Source organism: Pan paniscus, chromosome 11, assembly GCF_029289425.2.
Source record: "Pan paniscus chromosome 11, NHGRI_mPanPan1-v2.0_pri, whole genome shotgun sequence".
NCBI lineage: Eukaryota > Metazoa > Chordata > Mammalia > Primates > Hominidae > Pan > Pan paniscus.
Window position 1 is genome coordinate 51,096,427 of NC_073260.2, and position 5,826 is coordinate 51,102,252.

The 5,826-nt window shown below is 40.4% G+C and overlaps 1 pseudogene; it reads right to left on the minus strand.

The window, feature by feature from the left end:
* Nucleotides 1–1,320: 1,320 nt before the first annotated feature.
* Nucleotides 1,321–1,405, minus strand: LOC112440938 (small nucleolar RNA U3; annotated as a pseudogene).
* Nucleotides 1,406–5,826: the final 4,421 nt, after the last annotated feature.

A 5,826-nucleotide genomic window follows, 5' to 3' on the forward strand; every position in this document is an offset into this window, starting at 1 on the left:
ATGAACTCGTCATTTTTTATGGCTGCATAGTATTCCATGGTGTATATGTGCCACATTTTCTTAATTTAATCTATCATTGTTGGACATTTGGGTTGGTTCCAAGTCTTTGCTACTGTGAATAGTGCTGCAATAAACATACGTGTTCATGTGTCTTTATAGCAGCATGATTTATAATCCTTTGGGTATATACCCAGTAATGGGATGGCTGGGTCAAATGGTATTTCTAGTTCTAGATCCCTGAGGAATTGCCACACTGACTTCCACAATGGTTGAACTACTTTACAGTCCCACCAACAGTGTAAAAGTGTTCCTATTTCTCCACATCCTCTCCAGCACCTGTAGTTTCCTGACTTTTTAATGATCGCCATTCTAACTGGTGTGAGATGGTATCTCATTGTGGTTTTGATTTGCATTTCTCTGATGGCCAGTGATGATGAGCATTTTTTCATGTGTCTTTTGGCTGCATAAATATCTTCTTTTGAGAAGTGTCTGTCATATTCTTCGCCCACTTTTTGATGGGGTGGTTTTTTCCTTGTAAGTTTGTTTGAGTTCTTTGTAGATTCTGTATATTAGCCCTTTGTCAGATGAGTAGATTGCAAAAATTTTCTCCCATTCTGTAGGTTGCCTGTTCACTCTGATGGTAGTTTCTTTTGCTGTGCAGAAGCTCTTTAGTTTAATTAGATCCCATTTGTCAGTTTTGGCTTTTGTTGCCATTGCTTTTGGTGTTTTAGACATGAAGTCCTTGCACATGCCTATGTCCTGAATGGTATTGCCTAGGTTTTCTTCTAGGGTTTTTATGGTTTTAGGTCTAACATTTAAGTCTTTAATCCATCTAGAATTAATTTTTGTATAAGGTGTAAGGAAGGGATCCAGTTTCAGCTTTCTACATATGGCTAGCCAGTTTTCCCAGCACCATTTATTAAATAGGGAATCCTTTCCCCATTGCTTGTTTTTGTCAGGTTTGTCAAAGATCAGATAGTTGTAGATGTGTGGTATTACTTCTGAGGGCTCTGTTCTGTTCCATTGGTCTATATCTCTGTTTTGGTACCAGTACCATTCTGTTTTGATTACTGTGGCCTTGTAGTATAGTTTGAAGTCAGGTAGTGTGATGCCTCCGGCTTTGTTCTTTTGGCTTAGGATTGACTTGGCAATGTGGGGTCTTTTTTGGTTCCATATGAACTTTAAAGTAGTTTTTTCCAATTCTGTGAAGAAAGTCATTGGTAGCTTGATGGGGATGGCATTGAATCTATAAATTACTTTGGGCAGTATGGCCATTTTCACGATATTGATTCTTCCTATCCATGAGCATGGAATGTTCTCCCATTTGTTTGTACTGGTGCACTACACGTTCAGAGAAACTTCTTTAGTAACAAACTATAGAAATGATCCCTGAAAGTATAGTCTTAGGTTAGATCTCTTTTACTGTCTCGGTTATACTTTTGCAATGGCGGTTTCAGAATTCTGAAGACAAAGTATGAGTATTTGTCTTAATAGATACAACACCTACACAATGATATCATCTACACAATGATATCAAAATTTTAGATCTGCCAATTTAGTAGGTGAATTTATCATATCCTGTGGTAATCTGGATTTGCATTTATCTTATTAGTATAGGAGAAGTTGATCTCTTTTCATATATTTAAAAGTAATTTGTTCCTAAGGAATCCTCTAAAAAACTCTTAGAACTAACAGGCCAGATGCGGTGGCTCATGCCTGTAATCCCAGCACTTTGGGAGGCTGAGGCAGGCGGATCACCTGAGGTCAGGAGTTCGAGACCAGCCTGACCAACACGGAGAAACCCTGTCTCTACTAAAAATACAAAATTAGCCGTGTGTGGTGGCACATGCCTGTAATCACAGCTACTCAGGAGATAGTGCCATTGCACTCCAGCCTGGGCAACAAGAGCGAAACTCTGTCTCAAAAAAAAAAAAAAAAAAAAAAAACTCTTAGAACTAATAAATGAGTGCAGCAAGGTTTTAGGATGTATGATCAATATATAAAAATCAGTTGTATTTCTATACAGTAGCAATGAACAAACTGAAAATGAAGTTAAGAAAACAATTCTACTTATAACAGATTCTAAAAGAATAAAATAATGTTGAAGGTAATTAAAGTCCAAAATAAGTTAAAAATCATCCTATATTCATGAATTGAAAGACAAATTCATAGAGACAAATTATATTGATGCCTAGGACTGGGGGGAATGGGGAATTGAGGGGTACTGGCTAAGGAGTACATGGTTTCTGAAACTGCCTTTGCAAAATTACTTAAATGGCTACCAGACATTATTCCAGAGGTCACAAGATTAGCGACTTCCCCAATTATTCCTGTAAATAACATCACTACGTAGACCCTAAGATTGGCGTTTTGAAATGTCTTTCCAGACTTTGCATTTTTTACTACTAGATAGCCCCACCCAGGCCCATGACTCAGCCAGTCCTGGGGCACCCACCAAGAAGCCGACACAGACATAAGGATCATTTTCCATACCCCTATGATTGAATCCTCAACCAATCATCAGCACCTATACCCTCACTCCCTGCCCACCGAACTATCTTTAAAACACCCTAACCTTTAAGCCTTTGGTAATATTGATTTGAGTAGTAACTCCGTCTCTCATGTGACGTGACCAGCCTCACATCAATTAAAGTCTTCCTTTACTGCAATTTCGTGGTCTCAGTGAATTATTATAATTTTGTCTTTGCAATTGAAACCATCTTTGTAAAATTATGACTGAGACAGTGAAAGAGATCTAACCTAACCAACTCCATCTTGCTTCTAATCTCCAAGCTGTCCTTGGTTCATTCCTGGGGGTAGGCTGAACTAACTTTGGGAGAAACTTAGTTTATAGTTTATAGTTTAAAGTTTATAGTTTAAAACAAAGACCCTAATAGTCCTTTTCCCAAAGCAGACCTCCTTCTTGCCTGGGGACTAGACTGCCTTTGTAGGACTAACGTTAGCCATAAGATTAGAAATTATGGTTTAGGAGTCATGCAGCTGGAGGCTACAAGATTCTGACCCTCTCTAAGTTGCTCCTAAGATCAGTGCTTGAGATATTTTGCAGACCCTACATTTGATGGATCAGCTGGCTCCACCCAGATCAATAAACTGGCTCATCTGATCTTATTTTCCCCAACCAGGAACTGACTCAGTCCAAGAAGACAGCTCTCACTCCCAGTGATTTCATCCCCTACCAATCAGCACTCCCAGCTCACCGGCTTTTCCCAACCCACAAAATTGTCCTTAAAAACTCTGCTCCCTGAATGCTCAGGGAGACTGATTTGAGTAATAATAACACTCTAGTCTCCTGGACAGCTGGCTCTGAGTGAATTACTCTTTCTGTATTGCCATTCCCCTGTCTTAATAAATCAGCTCTGTCTAGGCAGAGGGCAAGGTGAACCCGCTGGGCAGTTACACAATGGGCAGGAAGAACTTGTCAAGTGCTTACATTTCTTTCTGGAGTAATAAAAATATTCCAAAATTGATTATGATAATAGATGCATAAGTATGAATATATTAAAAGCTGAATTGTATGATTTAAATGAGTAAAGTATATAGTACATGAAATGTATCTCAAAAAAGCTGTTAAGAGAATAAAACAAAAAAAATTGGAAATTTATTTCTTGTAAATTGTCCATGTTGTGGTCTAATCTATTTGGATTTTTGTCTTTTTTCCTTGATTTACAGGAACTCCTTACATGTTGAAGAATATTAGTCTGTTGTCACATATGTAGCAAAATTTTTAACCAATTTTTATTTCGGTTTTTATTTTGTTTATGGTATTTATTTTCCTGCAGTGGTGCAATCATCAGCCCACTGTGTCCTCAACCTCTAGGGCTCAAGCGATCCACCCACCTCAGCGTTCCAAGTAAATGAGGTCTCAGGCACATACCATCATGCCCTAGCCAATTTGCTATTTTTTGTAGAGAGGAGGTCTTGCAGTCTCAAACTCCTGGGCTCAAGTTATCCTCGTGCCTTCGCCTCCTGAAGTGCTGGGATTACAGGCATGAGCCACCATACCTGGCCTAAAATTTGTGTATAATCAAATTTGGCACTATTTTCTTACACTGCTTCTTTAGTTTTTACAATGTTTAGAAACATCTTTCCCATACTAAGATAATGCATTTTTCTACTCTCATGTTCAGAAGCACTTGTTTATGTTTAAAAACTTCAAAGTATAGAATAAAACCTTAAGCACTGGAGAGGATTAATTTTGATTTTGTCTTTATTTATTTATTTCTGAGACAGAGTCTCTGTCGCCCAGGCTGGAGTGCAGTGGCACACGATCTCAGCTCACTGCAACCTCTGCCTCCCTGGTAAAAGTGGTTCTCATGCCTCAGCCTCCCAAACAGCTGGGAATACAGGCGCACGCCACGATGCCTGGCTAATTTTTGTATTTTTAGTAGATACGGAGTTTTGCCATGTTGGCCAGGCTAGTCTCCAACTCCTAACCTCAGGTGATCTGCCTACCCTAGCCTCCCAAAGTACTGGGATTACAGGGGCAAGCCACCAAGCCCAGCCTATTTTGTCTTTTTTTTTTTTTTTTTTTTTTTTTGAGATGGAGTTTTGCTCTTGTCACCCAGGCTGGAGTGTAATGGCACAATCTTGGCTCACTGCAACCTCCGCCTACTGGGTTCAAGCCATTCTCCTGCCTCAGCCTCCCGAGTAGCTGGGATTACAGGCATGAGCCACCACGCCCAGCTAACTTCTGTATTTTTTAGTAGAGACGGGGTTTCACCATGTTGGCCAGGCTAGTCTCGAACTCCTGACCTGAGGTGATCCACCCTCCTCGGCCTCCCAAAGTGCTGGGATTACAGGCGTGAGCCACCGCACCCAGCCCGCCTATTTTGTCTTTAAACATGTTTTTCATATGGCTCACAATGTCAAATAATCAAAATATTCCACTTTCATTCTCTATCAGGTATAAATGTTAGTTTATATAGCCAGCCCACAGATAATTTCCTTACAACAAAAGGATTACTAGTTCTCCATGTGCATCTGTGTTTGAGACTGTCTGTTCCTGTGTGTGAGAGACCAACCAATCCCCTCCTCCCCTGGCCAGATTTGCCCTGAGGGTATAAAGTGTAAGTGCTCACTTCTTTGATGTGAAAACCATAAATCACCAGCATGTAATAGAATAGATTAAATCTAAGAAACCACAGTGCTTTCAAACAGTGACCTTGGGGGGTGGTTACTTTCACAGTTTTCCTCCAAGACTAGGTCATCTACTGACTATAGTCAGAGTGTACATGATAAGTGCCCAGCTTCAGTGGGGATGCTAGGCCTGCCCACAACCTCTCTCGGTGTCACGATGAGTCTGAGGGCTGCACAAAGGCTGGGGCACAGACAGGGGAGCCTTGGCATTCCAGCAGATAATACACATCCCAGATAATACTTAACTAGTGTTCCATTATTGGAACTCTAAGCTTGTGGGAGTTATTTATATCCTACTGCTCAAGATCATTGCCAAGATCTGACTTTTCACACAAAAAATTGCAACCTCCGGCATAAATGAGTTAAGGTGTAGCCAGGCCAGGACAGAAGGGACACCCCAAGACTCAGCCAACACACTAACTCCTAGAGAACAAACACTCTCATGCCCTGATCCAAAGCCCTCCACCTTTCATGGCATCACCAACTTTCTCCTGCCCAGGCAGAGGAAGGGATCTTTATCACGGGACAGGAGAGCGCTGATCTCATCCAATCTTTCCATATTCCTAAAGTAAATATATCTTTAGAGATTTGACATTTAAGAGAAAAAAAAAGAAAAGAAAAAAGAAATTTGGCATTTGAGTCTCAAACAGACCTTGCAGACTTCAAAAC